At 48.2% G+C, this 17252-nt stretch overlaps 1 pseudogene; it reads left to right on the top strand.

The window, feature by feature from the left end:
* Positions 1 to 3642: 3642 nt before the first annotated feature.
* On the top strand, positions 3643 to 4608 carry LOC146754656 (olfactory receptor 14C36-like; annotated as a pseudogene).
* Positions 4609 to 17252: the final 12644 nt, after the last annotated feature.

The raw sequence follows: 17252 nt of genomic DNA, 5'->3' as shown, positions 1-17252 counted from the left end.
CACCGCCAGTGCAGATCTATTGCATTCCAACATATCTTATCACCAGTCCATGAATATTTATTGATTGCACTGAGATCACCAGTGTCCTCTCCCCTTTCTATCTCTTTATCTCTTTTGGCTATCTAGGCATTTTTGTTTTGTTCAGCATCATGACAACTATGTGACTAACACAGCCAACAGAGAAGCTGAACAAGCCATGATGCCCCAGCATAGAGTGCCATCACACACATCTATTTACAGCAGACCAGAAGTAGACACGTGTTATTGTGGTCTTTTACTATCAACCCCACTGCACGTGAAGAAAAAAGGGGGGAAGCTGAAAAACTACATGAAAAAAACACGTTCTTCATATACAAGAGGAATTCAGGTTGTCTGCATTAGGTATTAACAATGCGTTGTTCCGGCAAACTAACCCAAGACTCCTCCCAAACACTCCCATCGTTCAGACCATGCTTGTGCTCTTCCTAATATCTGTAGGAGCAGGCACAGCACTGCAGAGGGACTTTAATGTAATGTCACAGGTGTGACTGCCAAGATTGCGAGCAGGAAGGGTAAAATGGGGAAGAAAACCCACTAATGTCTTTTCAGAACTTGTTCCTGGTGCTAGAAACCATCTTACCTACATAAATGAATGGACACCACTTTGTGGTGCGTAACACCTGACAACACATCTGAACTGAAAGGCAAAATAAGACACAACTATTTTCAGTGGGATAAAAATATACAAGAAAATAAATAAATAAATCACAAGTAAGGAATCAAAATAAACTTTCAGAATCAGAATTCCATCTCCAGAGGTGAGGGAGCACATGGTTATGGTGCTGCCCCATGCAGGGAGCATGGCAAGAGCCAACACCAAGCTGGTGCCTTGCCCTACAGAAGCCTGTTGGCTGGGAAAACTTGCAGCCAGAGTGCCTAAGGCCAATGATACGTAGGCAGGTGGGTGAGCTGGCAGCAGGCAAGGCAAGCTTGCCTGTCAGACAGCCTAGCCAAGGCCTGATTATTTCCACTGAAAGCTTTGGCGGAATCGAAACGTTTCCGTGGAACATTTCAATTCAGTCTAATCAGCATTTTTGGATGGAAAAGTCTTCTGAAGGAAAATTTACTTCCAACTCATTTATTTCCGTGGCCAATGAGTGTGGTGTGGGTGTAAGGCATGGGCATGTCAGAGAGCTGGCAATTGACACATCCTTTGGCAGGCAAGAATCATCTCCCTCCTCAGTATCAACATACCATGCCACCCTTAGCAAACACCAGAAACTGATTTTGGCCATGATTTGGTGCATTTGGGGAGACAGGCTGGAATGACATGCGTGGGGGTGGATTTTACTGCGAGCAAGTCACCAAAGAGCTTATCAGAGTCTTTGGTAGACCTTATCACTGTGAAACCCTCGAAGACCAGAGTGTGAGAGAAGAGCAAGCAGTGTCTGTTTGCTTCTAAGGATGGACAGGAGGTTCCACTGATATGCATTGTTAATCCTGTTATTCTTAAGAAACCTTTCATCCTTTATCACTGTTGTTTGGGAGAAGCTGGGATCAATTAACTGATTAGAAGAACTGTTTGAGGAACAGGAATGTCTTGCTTGTAAGTGAATGCTATATAAGATGTACGCTGAACACAATAGAGACTACACTGATGCTACAAGAAACTAAGAGAGCTCTCTAACTCGACTGAGCACCGACAGACATGCAGTCAAGAACCCTGGACCTAGAGCGAACAGGAAATCCTGTCTAGGCATGGCAATATGTGTGGCCATCTATTGTCTCTTTGACTGTCTTTCGGTTGTGTTTTTTTTTTTAATTATTATTTTGTTCCCCAGAACAGTGCATTTCAGAAATGCACAACCTAATACTTTGTAAATTTGACACCAGATTTAAGTCTAAGACTTTCATCAGTGAAACTGTTTGCTTATGCCAGAATTACAAATACACCCACAGACATGCATAAAAAGGATATTTTTGTCCTACTTTTGTGCAGGTGTTGAAATTACGTGGATGCTATGCTAAGATGGACAAAGTGGGGGTTTCTGTGTGTTGTGTGCGCATGTGCAAAACTCGCCTTCAAAAACCCAGTATCTTTATGACAGTAAACAGGGGAATCACCAAACCAACTGAAGGATGAGAAAAGGGCCCCACAGTAAGGGAGAGAAAGAAACTGTCACAGAAACTGGGACAGGAAGAGTGAAAAGATCGTTTATGTCAAAGCTGTTAGAAGAATGGGGAGTGCAGACACTGAGTGCAATAACAAGGGGGATAAAGGCCATAAGGATGCAACAGCCTGAGAACAGTGAGGTGATTAGATGTCCATAGGGCAAACTGGAACCAGTTTGGGGGCTGCCCCTCCTACAGAGTTGAAAGTTTACAGCGAGGAAGACGATGAGCCTTCATCCCCCACCATCCCCACGACTCACCATGCGCACAAGGGGGGAGGGACTGCATGCTAATGGGGTCTCAGGAATGTAATGAATATGTATTCCAATTCCTGACAGCTATTGATGATGTATTAGTTCAGCCTATATTTGCAGCACACTTTCTCATAATGGTGTGCAAGTGAGGTGGAGCTATCCCCCTTACACCAGGGTGTATGCTCATCACTCATTAAACATACCTGCTTTAGAACTACTTTGTGGTTATGGAGTTCGATTCTGCAAGTCTCCTGGAAGTGTTCAAGGAACAACTAGATGTTGTGTTGAGGGACATGGTATAGTGGCAGCTGTTGGTGATAGGTGAACAGCTGGATTGGATGATCTTTTAGGACTTTTCCAACCTTGGTCATTCTATGATTCTATGATTCCCTGTCCTTGTCTGTGTACCATATTTGTTTCAGCACTCTACGGGAGGACTCACCACATGTCTGGAATTAATCACCAACCACTTGAAATCCGGTGTTTAATTCAACAGATTTCAAAGTACGGTCAGGATGCTGTTGTTTTTCAGGAGTTGTTGGCCAAGAAGACCCAGGGACATCTCAGGGAAGACGAGTGGGAAAGACAAAAATAACATCCTCTGCTGCTGAGCTGGGCCAGGCTCCTGGGACACAGAGAGATCATACAAGTGGGCAGCGCTGCAGAGAGAACTCTGTGCCAAGGAGAAGCTCTTGTGCACAGCACAGCAGGGCTGGGGCATGAGCTGCAGGTGACATGAGGATAGAAGAGAAGGGAGAGAGAGCTCACAAAGTGTGTATGGTGTGAGCAGGCTGTGAGCTCACTGCAGGAGCATTGCACACAGACCACGACATGGTAAGTCTCTTACAGTAGGCAACAAAGCTTCTTTTTCAGGAGGGATCACTAGACTGGGGACATCCCATAGCAGATCTGGCTGCAGGCACTTCATGTTTCTTTACTGTGGAAAAAGCCTTCTGCTCCAGCTGAGGGCTTCTGTGATGCAGCGTCAGAACACAGCCCTGAGGGCTGCGTGACCCAGAACGGCTGCAGGCTGTGCAGCCGGGGCTGCAGGCGGGTGCCCAGGGCTGTCCTGCAGAGCAGGGTCCCTGCTGTGCCCCAGGGGCTGTGTGCCGGGTATGGGATTTCCAAAGGGAAAGGAAAACTTTTATAGTATACCAGGAGGAGTGTCTCTGAGAATGGTCTGGAATTGTCATTATCTTCTGCACTCTGAGCAGGACTCCAAGCCCAGGAACAGCAGATGCACAACAGCAGCTCCATCAGTGAGTTCCTCCTGCTGCCGTTGGCAGACACGCGGCAGTTGCAGCTCCTGCACTTCTGGCTCTTTCTGGGCATCTACCTGGCTGCCCTCTTGGGCAACAGCCTCATCAGCACAGCCGTAGACTGCGACCAGCCCCTGCACACCCCCATGTACTTCTTCCTCCTCAACCTGGCCCTCCTCGACCTGGGATGCATCTCCACCACTCTCCCCAAAGCCATGGCCAATGCCCTCTGGGACACCAGGGCCATCTCCTATACAGGATGTGCTGCACAGCTCTTTTTCTTTATCTTCTTTGCCTCAGCAGAGTATTTCCTTCTCACCATCATGTCCTATGACCGCTACGTTGCCATCTGCAAGCCCTTGTACTACGGGACCTTGATGGACAGCAGAGCTTGTGCCACCATGGCAGCAGCTGCCTGGGGCACTGGGGTTCTCCTCTCTCTTCTGCACACTGCCAGTACGTTTTCACTGCCTCTCTGCCAAGGCAATGTTGTCAACCAGTTTTTCTGTGGAATCCCCCAGATCCTCAAGCTGTCCTGCTCAGAATCAAATCTCAGGGAAGTTGTATTTATCATTTTTAGTGCCAGTTTATTCTATGGCTGCTTTGTTTTCATAGTGTTGTCCTATGTGCAGATCTTAATAGCTGTGCTGCAGGTGCCCTCTGAGCAGTGATGGCACAAAGCCTTCGCCACGTGTCTCCCGCACCTGACCGTGGTCTCCCTATTTATCATCACAGGCTTTTATGCCTATCTGAATCCCTATTCTGTCTCCTCCCCATCCATGGACCTGATGGTGGCAGTTCTGTACTCAGTGGTGCCACCAGCAGTTAACCCCCTCATCTACAGAATGAGGAACAGGGAGGTCAGGGATGTGGTAAAGAAAGTGATGACCAGATGTGTTTCAACTGCAGTGAACTGCCCATCTTTTGGAATTCATGACTTGTAATGCAGCTTTCTACTGAATCAAGCTCTCCTTTATTGTTTGTTTGTGGGGATACAAGAAAAGCTGTTCAGAGCAGCAGCTGTGGAGCAAGATAAACAGCATGGGAACCAAGGACACCTCTGCAAGGAGAAGAAGAGTCTCACAGCTCTGATTGGATATGTGCCTGCATGGACAGTTGAAAAGTGTTTTGTAGAATGCTTTGTTGACATATAAGGTGTTTGGGAAAGTTGTAAGGGCGGATGGGAAAGCTAGAAAATAACAACTTGTGAAGGTATATAAGGGATGTGAGAACTTGTAATAAACGATTTGGATCGTTCACATCTGAGTCCGTGCCGAGTCGCTGCATTTGTTTTCTTGGTTGTTTTTTTTTGTTTGTTTGTTTTTTTTTTGTTTTGTTTTTTTGTGGTTTGTTTGTGGATGAGCAAGGAGCTCATGCAGAAACTGAAAGGGAAGAAGAAGGTCCTTGAAATGTGGAAAAAGTGTCTGACCACATGTAGTCAGGGCCTGCAGGGATGGAACAAGGAAGTCTGAAGACCACCTGGGATTGAATGTGACAAAAGGATAATGAAAAATGCTTTTTAAAGTACGTTAGCAGTCAAAGGAAGACTAGGGAGACTGTGGGTCCCCTACTAAGTGAGGGGGGTGTTCTGGTAACAAGGGATTCTGAGAAGATGGAGATACTGATGGCCTTCTTTGCTTCTGTCTTGTGTGAAAAAGCTCTCCATCAGGAATCCCAGAACCTAGAGCTTACTGAGAGGGTCTGGGGACTGAGGGACTTCCCTTTAGTCAGGAAAGAGTTTTGCCACACCAATGTTCATAAATTCATGGTACCCGATGGGGTGCATCCATGGGTGGTGAGGGAGCTGGCAGAGGTGATTGCTGAATCGCTCTCTATCATATTTCAGACATCTTGGAGAACGGTGGAGGTGCCTGAAGACTGGAGGATAGCCAATGTCACTCCAGTCTTCAAAAAGGCAAGAAGGAAAATACAGGTAGTTACAGGCCAGTCAGCCTCACCTCTGTCCCTGGAAAGATGATGGAACAGCTTGTGCTGGATGCCATCTCTAGACAACTGGGAGAAAAGGAGGTTATCAGGAGTACCCAGCATGGGTTCACCAAGGGGAGGTCGTGCTCGACCAACCTTGTGGCCTTCTATGATGTTTTCACATCCTGGGTGGATGGGGAGAGAGTGGTGAATGTAGTCTACCTTGATTTCAGTAAGGCATTTGATACTGTCTCCCACGACATCCTTATAACAAAGCTGAGGAAATGTGGAATAGACTAGTGGACAGTGAAGTGGGTCGAGAATTGGCTGACTGGCAGAGCGCACAGGGTCATCGGTGGTGGTGCAGAATCTGGCTGGAGACCTGTAACCAGTGGTGTCCCCCAGGGGTTGGTGCTGCATCCAGTCTTGTTCAACATCTTCATCAGTGACCTTCACAAGGGGATATTGGTCACCCTCAGCATGTCTGCTGATAAAAAAAAGTTGGGAGGATTGGATGACACGCCTGAAGGCTGTGCTGCCATTCAGCAAGACCTGGACAGGCTGGAGAGCTGAGCAGAAAGAAACCAGATGAGGTTTAACAAAAGCAAGTGTAGAGTCTTGCACCTAGGGAGGAATAATTGCATACACCAGGACAGGCTGGGGGATGAGTATCTGGAGAGGAGCTCTGCTGAGAGGGACCTGGGTGGACACCTGATGGATGACAGGTTGGCCCTGAGGCAGCAGTGTGCCCTCGTGGTTAAAAAGGCCAATGGCATTCTGGGGTGCATTAAAAAGAGCGTGTCCAGCAGGTCGAGGGAGGTGATCCTCCCCCTCTACTCTGCCCTGGTGAGACCTCATCTGGAATATTGTGTCCAGTTCTGGGCTCCCCAGTACAAAAAAGACAGGGATCTCTTGGAAAGAGTCCAGCAAAGGGCCACAAAGATGGTGAAGAGCCTGGAGCATCTCCCCTATGAAGAATGACTAAGTAAGCTGGGTCTGTTTAGCCCTGAGAAAAGCTGACAGAGAGGGGATCTAATCCAGATTTATAAATATCTGAGGTGTGGGGGCCATAGTGACAAGGCCAGTCTCTTTACAGTGGTACATGGAGACAGGGCAAGGGGAAATGGACTAAGCTGGAGCATAGGAAGTTCTGCACGAATGTGTGGAAGAACTTCTTTACGGTGAGGGCGATGGAGCACTGGAACAGGCTGTCCAAGGGTACTGCGGAGTGTCCTTCTCTGGAGATACTCAAGACCATCCTGGACACCTACCTGGTGTAGGGAACCTGATTTGGAAGGGGGCTTGAACTCCATGATCTATGGACGTCCCTTCCAACCCTTATGATTCTGTGATCCTGTGCGTAATGGGCACTTGAGACCGCAGAGTTATTTAGCTGACCAAATAGATGAGCTCACCAGGAGAAGAGACGGATCTTTCTCTGTTCCCCATCTACTGAAAATTCCAGAGCTTAAGGCATTCCACAACTGTGACACACCTACATTCTCTCACTGATGACACCTTCATTTGATCTGGGCTCTCATCTGAATGGCAGTTCCCTGGGGTGTCCAGCACACTCCCAGCCAGCTGGAAAATGCAGCTGAGGACCTTCAGGAAAGACATGCCCTGGTAGTCTCAGTGCTTGATGAACAACTGTGAGCCCCACAATGGGTCTCGTACCTGTGTGCCACTTTCTGAACACCAGTACCACGATGTAGATGCAAGGCCCAGCCAGGCTAAATCAAATCATGCTTCTGGAAGGGGATGCTCTTGATGAGTCTTTACATTAATGAGAGGACCACAAACAATCACTCAGTGAGCTCGAAATCTCTGTGGCTTTCCAGACCTAGGGTCTCGTTTGGCTCACAGAGACATGTTGGGGTGGTTCCCACCTCTGAACTGTACCAACCTGGATATGGACTCTTTATGACGAATGGGCAAGGAAGATGAGGAAAGTCTGCTTTTTGTGAGAGTGCACTGAGGTCTGCCTGGGGATGGAAGAGAAGCCAGCTGAGAACTGATGGAAAGGGCTCAGAGAGGAGAGTGGAAGGTTCTGTTCTGTGTATATATATATTTGGCAAAATTGTTATCCTTTTCTTTTTCTCCGTCTTAGTCTGTAGATTAGTCTGATCCCTGGGTCAGGGATATTTCTAGAAAACTCCCCAGCCTTATCCGCCACTCTGATTATTACCCTTCATTGATAGTTCAGGCCGGCAGCAATGGGATTGCTGACAGGAGCCTGAGGATTATAAAAAATGATTTTAGGAGACTGGGGAAGTTAGTTGATGGAGCGGGCATACAAGTAGTGTTTGCCAGTATTCCTTTGGTGGCTGGGACAAACACTGAGATGATCAGGAAAAGTCATCTTATAAATGCATGGCTGAGAGGCTGGTGCAAATGCAAAAATTTTGGATTCTTTGATCATGGGGCAGTCTACTTGGTACCTGGCCTGAGGTTGGCTGATGGGAATTGCCTGTCTCCAAAAGGGAAATGGATACTTGCCCAGGAGCTGGTAGGACTTGTAGAGAGAGTTTTAAACTAGATAGTATTAGGTATTAGGAGAGAGGCGAGGGGCTCAGCTGAGGTGCGTCTACACTAATGCACACAGCATGGGCAACAAGCAAGAAGAGTTGGAAGCCATTGTGCGGCAGGCAAACTATGACCTAGTTGCCATAACAGAAATGTGGTGGGATTGCTCCCATGACTGGAGCGCTGCAATGGATGGCTACAAACTCTTCAGGAGGGATAGGCAAGGAAAGAGAGGTGGTGGTGTGGCTCTCTACATTAGGGAATGCTTTTATGCTACTGAGGCCCTTGATCTTGAAAGTCCAGGCGGACTGCCAATAATCCGGGATATTTTGTAAACACTGCTGAGCTTTGCTTTTTTCACTTTTTTTTTTCCCTCTCTATTGAAGAAAAAAAAAAAAAAGTTTTCTCTAGTAAATTTGTTTTACAAGGGACTGCATGTCATTAGTTCCTCTTTTGTGATGCTCCAAACATATTGGACCATTCTTAAGCTAGCCATTTTTTCCTATGAAGCCATAGGAATGTATAACGGATTGAAAGCATGGTTAGCAACGCTTACTTGGTATCTGCATGCAGCTCCAGAGGGAGCAACTAATGCAACTAATAGTTCAGGAATGGTGGTTTTTGAGCGTGCTCCTCCTATTTTCTTTGCATCCTTTAAGCAGTCTTTGAATGACCGGTTGGCCCAGTGGACCACACTGTCGATCGTATCAATCTCCCTGAACTTACTGTTGGTTATTGTAATAATCTCACTCAGTATCTGGAATTATAACCTCAGGAGGAAGTCTTCCCTAGAACCAGAGAATACTGAGTGGCAGGGAGTGTGGAGAGACTTTGGAGAGACTTTTAGAAGACAGACATCTTTAGTGTCATGGAGCTCTACTCCTGAACACTTCAAGAATCCTGAGAGTTTGACCGCATATTTGAGACAGGAATGTTGTGGCTCAGGCAGATCTAAGGAGGCACAAATGACTTGGGGCCTAGCTAATGCTTATCAGGCCTTATTCAGTACCATTCCTGAGAGGTTGAGAGAGAGAGTCTCAGGGCCGAGAATGAGAGTATGCAATCCAAACTCGACACCCTCCAGTCTGCACACAACGCTCTCCACTCCGAGCACAATGCTCTCCACAGAATCACACAGACTCACAGAATTACCCGGGTTGGAAGGGACCTCAAGGATCATGTAGTTCCAACCCCCCTGCCTAGCAGGGCCACCAAACATACACCTTTACTAGATCAGGTTGCCCAGGGCCCCGTCCAACCTGGCCTTGAACACCTCCAAGGACGGGGCATCCACAACCTCACTGGGCAGCCTGTTCCAGGACCTGACCACTCTTCTAGTAAAGAACTTTCCCCTAACATCCAACCTAAATCTTCCCTCCTTCAACTTAAAACCATTTACCCTAGTCCTGCTATTATCAGCCCTTTCGAAGAGTTTACTCCCTTCCTGGGAGTAAGTTCCCTTCAGGTACTGAAAGGCTGCAATGAGGTCACTCCGCAACCTTCTCTTCTCCAGGCTGAACAAACCCAACTCCCTCAGCCTGTCCTCATAGGGGAGGTGCTCCAGCCCCCTGATCATCTTTGTGGCCCTCCTCTGGACCCTTTCCAAAATCTCCATATCTTTTTTGTACTGAGGGCTCCACACCTGGACACAGTACTCCAGATGGGGCCTCACAAGAGCAGAGTAGAGAGGGACGATCACCTCCCTATCCCTGCTGACCACCCCTCTCCTGATGGAGCCCAGGATCCCATTTGCTTTCCGGGCTGCCAGAGCGCACTGCTGGCTCATGTTAAGTTTCTCATCTATCAGGACCCCTAGGTCTTTTTCAGCCGAGCTGCTCTCAAGGACAACTCCTCCCAGCCTGTACAGGTGCCTGGGGTTCTTCCGGCCCAAGTGCAAAACCTTGCACTTTGCCGTGTTGAACCTCATTAGGTTCACCCGAGCCCAGCTTTCCAGCCTGTCAAGGTCCCTCTGAATGGCATCCGTTCCCTCCACCGTATCGACTGCACCACTCAGCTTGGTGTCATCAGCAAACTTGCTGAGGGTGCTCTCCATTCCCTCATCGATGTCATTAATAAAGATGTTAAAGAGCACCGGTCCCAAGACAGACCCTTGAGGGACACCACTCGTTACCGGCCTCCACCTGGACATAGAGCCATTGACCACCACCCTCTGTCTGCGGTCTTTCAACCAATTGCTTATCCATCTAGTTGTCCACCCATCAAATCCACTTCCCTCCAATTTGGAGATGAGGATGTGGTGGGGGACCATGTCAAAGGCCTTGCTCAGGTCCAGGTAAATGACATCGGTCGCCTTCCCTTCATCCACCAACGCCGTCACTCCATCATAGAAGGCCACAAGATTAGTTAAGCATGACCTTCCCCTGGTGAAGCCATGCTGGCTGTCTCGGATCACATGCTCGTTCTTTATGTGATCAAGCATGTTGTCCAGGAGGATCTGTTCCATAATCTTCCCAGGCACAGAGGTGAGACTCACCGGCCTGTAGTTCCCCGGGTCCTCCCTGCTCCCCTTCTTGTAAATGGGAGTGACGTGACCCTTCCTCCAATCATCCGGGACCTCACCTGACAGCCATGACTTCTCAAATATGATGGAGAGCGGCTCAGCAACCACCTCAGCCAGCTCCTTCAGGACCCTGGGATGCACGCCATCTGGCCCCATAGACTTATACTCATTCAGTCTAAGGAGGCACTCTCGGACTTGCTCTACCCTTACAGTGGGGAGGGATTTACCTCCTTGGTCCCCACATAGAGGTATGGGGGTGCAAGACTTAGGGACGTGAAAAAGACTAGAATCCTGGCCACCAGTGAAGACCGAGGTGAAGAACTCATTCAGCACCTCAGCTTTCTCTTCATCTGTTGAAGCCATTTCTCCTTTTAAATTTACCAGAGTAGGTACGCCCATTTTGGCCTGTCTCTTCTGGCCAATGTACCTGTAGAAGGTTTTCTTATTGTTTTTCACGTCCCTCGCCAAGTTCAGTTCTGCCTGCGCCTTGGCGTTCCTGATCCCACGTCTGCAAGTTCGGACGGCATCCCTGTATTCTTCCCAGGTGACACAGCCTTGTTTCCAGAGCTTGTACACCCCTTTCTTCACCCTCAGTTCTCTTAGCAGGTCCTTGCTGAGCCATGCCGGTTTTCTACCTCTCCTGCCCACTTTCTTAATCAGGGGAATGGAGACCTCTTGTGCTGCCAGGAGGGCATCCTTGAACAGTAGCCAGCTCTCCTCAACGTCCTTATCTTTGAGGGCAGCGCGCCAGGGGATCTTGGCCAGCATTCCATTGAGAAGCTTGAAGTCAGCTCTTCTAAAGTTGAGCATCCTGGTCCTGCTCTTTGCCAGGCCCACATCGCTTGAGATCACAAACTCAACCAGGGCATGGTCGCTGGAGCCCAGGCATCCTCCAACCTTGACGCCTTTGATGATCTCCTCAGCGTTGGTGAGCAGCAGGTCCAGCAACGCTTGACCTCTGGTCGGTCTGTCCAATACCTGAACCAGAAAGCTAACATCAATGGATTCCAAGAGCCTTCTGGAGCTCTTGCAGCTCGCCGTGTGGTTTTCCCAACAGATGTCCGTATGGTTGAAGTCCCCCACCAGGACAAGAGCCTGTGAGCTAGATGCCTCACGCATCTGGAGCAAGAAAGCCTCATCAGCAGCCTCCCCTTGATCAGGTGGTCTGTAGTATACCCCTAATACCAGCTGTCCTTTATTAGTCCCATCTCTAATCCTAACCCACAGGCTCTCAACCTGTTCTTGACTGTTTCTCATGGGGAGCTCCTCACAGTTTATCCAATCTCTGACATAAAGAGCAACTCCCCCACCCTTCCTACCTCGCCTATCTCTCCTAAAGAGCCTATAGCCATCGATGGTAGTATCCCAATTGTGGGAGTCATCCCACCATGTTTCTGTGATAGCAACAATGTCATAATTTTCAGAGTGCATCACAGTTTCCAGTTCCTCCTGCTTGTTACTCAGGCTCCGTGCATTAGTATAAAGGCACTTCAGCCGGGCTGTCCGTCTCACCACCTTCATGAGCGATCCAGGATCCACTAGAACAGCGGCATCCCCAGCATCCCCCTGCCCTACTCCCTCCTTTTGCACTCTGCAATCATTGCCCACGGAGTTTGGTACAATCCCTTGAATGCACCGTTCAACCCCAGTAGCCCTTATTTTGCCCCCTTCCCCCTTCGTTCCTAGTTTAAAGACCTATCAATGAGTCCCGCTAATTCTTCAGCTAATACCCTCTTACCCCTCAGGGACAGGCTGCTTGCATCAGCAGCCATCATTCCAGGTGCAGTGTAGATTGCCCCATGGTCAAAATAGCCGAAATTCTTGTGTCTGCACCAGCTCTTAAGCCATCTGTTTAAGAGATGGGTTTTTTGGATCCTCCCTGTACCTTTTCCTGACACCACGGGCATAGAAGAAAAGATCACCTGCACCCCAGCTCCTTCAAGTATTCGCCCCATTCCCCTGAAGTCTTGATGGACCTCAGGCTTTCCTTGCCAACTTCCTCACTGCCAGCCTGAATTATTAAAAGTGGGTAGTAGTCTGAAGGATGAATCAATCTAGAAATTTTCTTTGAAATGTCCCTGACCCGTGCCCCAGGAAGGCAGCACACTTCTCTGCGGGTAGGGTCAGGCCGGCATATCGGGCCTTCTGTTCCTTGCAGAAGGGAGTCACCTACAACAATCACCCTTCTGTCCTTACGTGTAGAAGCAGTCTTGAGGCTTCGGGGTGACCGCTTCACCTGTGGCAACCTCATGGGTGCACCTGTTTCCATACTCTCACTAGTCCCCCCCTCAAGTTCCAGGGCCTCAAACCGGTTTCGCAGAGGCACCTGGGGAGCCGGGGATGGTCGTGATGGAGGATGCCCCTTCCGTCGAGCAGGTACCCGTTTCCACTCCTCCTCCCTTCTCAAGTTACTGCTGGGGGGAAGAGAGGACAGGGGGCCGGCTGCAGTGTTGCCAGCTGGCTGGTTCCCCTTTACCACCTGTTTGTGAGGTGGCAGGGGCTGACATGCTCCATTAGGAGCCTCGACTGTGTGCTGAGAACTTGAGGCTGAGAGGGACTGACACCACCAGTCAATCTCCCTCTCACACTCTTTTATAGTCCTCAGCCTCTCCACTTCCTCCTTCAGGTCAACTACGAGGCTGAGCAAGTAGTTCACCTGGTCGCAGTGAACACAATCACTGCCTCCCTCACCCAGCACTGCAAGGGCCATGCTCTGGCACTCAGTACAGCCAGAGACCTGCACACCAGCATCTTGGGTTGGGGGCTCAGTCTGAGTTTCCTCAGACATTTTGGCCGCAGCCTTCCTATAAGGCATGTGCAGGACCTCAGTCTGGGTCTCTGCAGTCTTCTTGGTTGCTGTCTCCTGTTTCTGTGAGATCGGGACCCTTGTCTTGGCCTCCTCAGTATTTCTGGCAGCAGCCTTTCGCCGGGGAGCACCCATGTAGGAGCAGAATACTTACCAGAGCTGAAACAGGAAGTCAAGAGGTGCACGAGCCCCGCCTCCTCCTGACCGTTTCTGGTGGGGTGGGCAGCGACTAGTCACTGCCCTCCTTGTGCCCGTTTAAATCTCCCTCCGTAGGCAGGGAACGCCCACACGCTGCGTCAGCGGCTGCGTCAGCTGCTCCCTGAGAGCTGCCGGGCATTTCCAAGGACTCACGTGTGGACAGAGGTATTGGCACATGCCAAAATCGGTCCTACACCCTCTGAAAGCGGATGTTGATAGCAGTAAGAGATAGATTCCCCTTTAAACGGGACTTGGAGCCTGAGAAAAAGAAATGGACTGATATAGAGAAAGGAATCCAATTCTTGAGAGAAAGTGCTTTGGTGGAAATGCTATACAGCCCCCAATTCAATCGTAACGATCCAAACCAATTACATGATCCTGAAGCAGTCCGCGTTCCACGACAAATGTGGCGTGACTTTACAAAGGCAGCTCCAGAAAAGCATGCCAGTGCACTTGCATTAGTATATGGCAAAGGGGAAAGGAAACCCCTTGTGAATGAACTAATTAGCAGACTTCAGGAACTTGAATTATTTATAAGCGCTACAGAAGTTAATCTGTATACTTCAGCCATTGTCAAAATAGTGCAAAGATTAAACAAAATGGAGGGAACACAAAGTGACATTATTGAAAATTGGCTAACGTGCCTAATGTAGATGAATCCACGGGACTCATTGCTCCCCATTCACAAGCTAATTCGCCAATTAGAGAATCAGGGAGTGATTAGCAAAACTCACTTGCCTTTTAACATCCCCATATGGCCAGTGGGTAACACCAGTGGAGAATGGAGGCTGACAGTGGATTACCGTGGCCTGAATGAAGTCACACCTCCATTGAGTGCTGCTGTACCAGACATGCTAGAACTCCAGTATGAGTTGGAGTCAAAAGAAGCTAGGTGGTATGCCACCATTGACATTGCCAATGCCTTCATTTCCATCCCATTGGCTGCAAAATGTAGGCCACATTTTGCTTTTACCTGGAGTGGTATTCAGTATACATGGAACCGTTTACCTCAAGGGTGGAAGCACAGCCCAACAATTTGCCATGGGCAATGCTCCTGAGCACTTGCAGTATATTGATGATATTGTAGTGTGGGGACATACAGCAGCAGAGGTTTTCAAGAAAGGTAAACAGATAATCCAAATTCTCTTGCAAGCCAGTTTTGCCATTAAGAGCAGCAAGGTGAAGGGGCCTGCCCAAGAAATCCAGTTCTGAGGTATAAAATGGCAAGATGGACATCGTCACATCCCAGCAGATGTGACTGACAAAATCACTGCTATGTCTCCGCCCACCGACAAGACAGAGACCCAATCTTTTCTGGGAGTAGTGGGCTTTTGGAGAATGTACGTCCCAAACTACAGCCACATAGTGAGACCCCTCTATCAGGTAACACGGAAGAAGAATAATTTCTCATGGGGTCCAGAGCAGCAGCAGGCTTTTGAGCAGATAAAACAAGAGATAGACCGTGCCGTGGCGTTGGGGCCAGTACAAACGGGACAGGATGTGAAGAACATCATCTACACTGTGGCTGGAGAGAAAGGTCACACCTAGAGTTTGTGGCAAAGAGCCTCAGGAGAGATCAGAGGCCGACCCCTGGGATTTTGGAGTCGAGCATTGTCACGGGTTACTTAGATTTACCTATGCCCGTGACAGGGGAAGCAACCCCGTAGGGCCCCCCGGGGCCCGGAAAGGAGGGGGAAAAGGGGAATGGGATAAAAACAGCGGCAATCTAAGCAGGAAAAAATTCTTTTAATAAATATGATATCGAAATACAAGATAACACAATATAATATAATTGAGGCTAACAAATCGAACGAAACAGAGAGAGAGAGTCCCCGAAAACTGAGAGGCCTACTGTGAACTCTAGGCGACACGGCTGGAACGGTTCCCACTCTCCGAGAAGTTCGAGAAAAGAAGAAGAACACTCCAGCCTGGGAACAAGATTATATAGCGTCCTGGTCCCGTGACTTATCACTGGCCGTGTTGTTCTCTAGGATATGTAGTCTTCTTCTGTGGACTGCACATTCAATATAAGTATCCATGCTTTACATGATGTTATGATGTGGAATGCTGATAGCAAAATTACAAAATTACAAAACCATGACATTCCACCCCTTATTCTACATTATTACATCATGGTTAATATATATATACATATATATACACGTATGTAAAACTCTGATAGCTAAATTGCATGTAACATAACTAAATGTATAACTATAATAACTAAAATACACTACACATGCAAACATATATGTATATATACATAAAATTATTGTCTGCACTCCCCCAGAATCAAATTCCCTTGTGGTACACATTGAACATCCCCATCCTTCTGCATTACCCACCAAGTGCACCCAGTTCCCTGGGCAAAGACAGTTCCACGGACAGGTTTGCCCATTCCAGAAGCTGGAAGGACCCAAACAGCTTTTCCCAACATGTTCTTTACATGTACAACAGGGACCTTATCTCGTTCTATAGTGTGTAGGGGGCTAGATTGGCTAGGACCATCACGATTGACAGATCCTCTAGTATAGACCAACCAAGTGTCTTCTGCCAGATTCTTCTCCCAGTGCTTAAATGTTCCACCACACATTGCTTTCAACATAGTTTTCAACAACCCATTATATCGTTCAATTTTACCAGAAGCTGGTGCATGGTAAGGAATATGGTAAATCCACTCAATGCCATGATCTTTGGCCCAAGTGGTTACAAGAGAATTTTTGAAATGAGTCCCATTATCAGATTCAGTTCTTTCCGGAGTGCCATGTCACCATAGAACTTGTCTCTCAAGACCCAATATGATGTTTCGAGCAGTAGCATGGGGTACTGCGTATGTTTTAAGCCACCCAGTGGTTGCCTCTACCATGGTGAGTACATAACACTTACCACTGCGAGATCGTGGCAAGGTGATATAATCAACCTGCTACGCCTCCCCATATTTTTACTTTTGCCATCGCACTTCCCCCCAAAAAGGTTTCATCCTTTTGGCTTGTTTAATTATGGCGCATGTTTCACAATCATGAATAATCTGCGCAATAGCGTCCATGGTTAAGTCCACCCCTGTCTCGCTCCAATTTGTAGGAGGGAGGCAAGGTTCTTTGATATGTGTATACCCGGCGTGAGATTAAGAAGCAACGGTTCAAATGTTGGTCCAACCAGTTTATTAAAGTCCTAGGCGTTTTTAGGGAGATGGGGAAGGGAAGGTAAGCGATAGGGAAAGTAGGAAATATAAGCAAGGAGTCTTTGCAGATAGCAAAAGAGATATAGTCACCACCGTGGATCCAGCGAGGTACACAGTAGGTCCGTTGATCTCAGGAACTCGTCTGATCACCGCAGAGGATGGGAGACAGCCAGGGAGCTCTGCAGCAAGCTGGTCCCGGGGTTCTTCCGACAAAGTTTTCCCCTCAGGGAATTCTCCGTCAAAGGTGTCTTTGGAAGTTTGTCTCCAAAGTCAAAGTTTAGCGAGGGTCTATTATCCCCCATTTCGGTGGGGGTTCTTCTTCTTCTTAACAAACGCTTCTTTGTAAAAAGATTTTAAACTAACTTTTCTGACATTCCTGTCCCACAGATAAGCCAGCAAGGGTTGGAGGTCTCTGTTGCCAGACACAAGA

This window comes from Coturnix japonica, chromosome W (genome assembly GCF_054131305.1).
Source record: "Coturnix japonica strain WE chromosome W, WE-NBRP24, whole genome shotgun sequence".
Classification (NCBI taxonomy): Eukaryota; Metazoa; Chordata; class Aves; order Galliformes; family Phasianidae; genus Coturnix; species Coturnix japonica.
The sequence above is the reverse complement of the archived record's forward strand: the minus strand, read 5'-3'. Positions and strand labels throughout refer to the sequence as shown.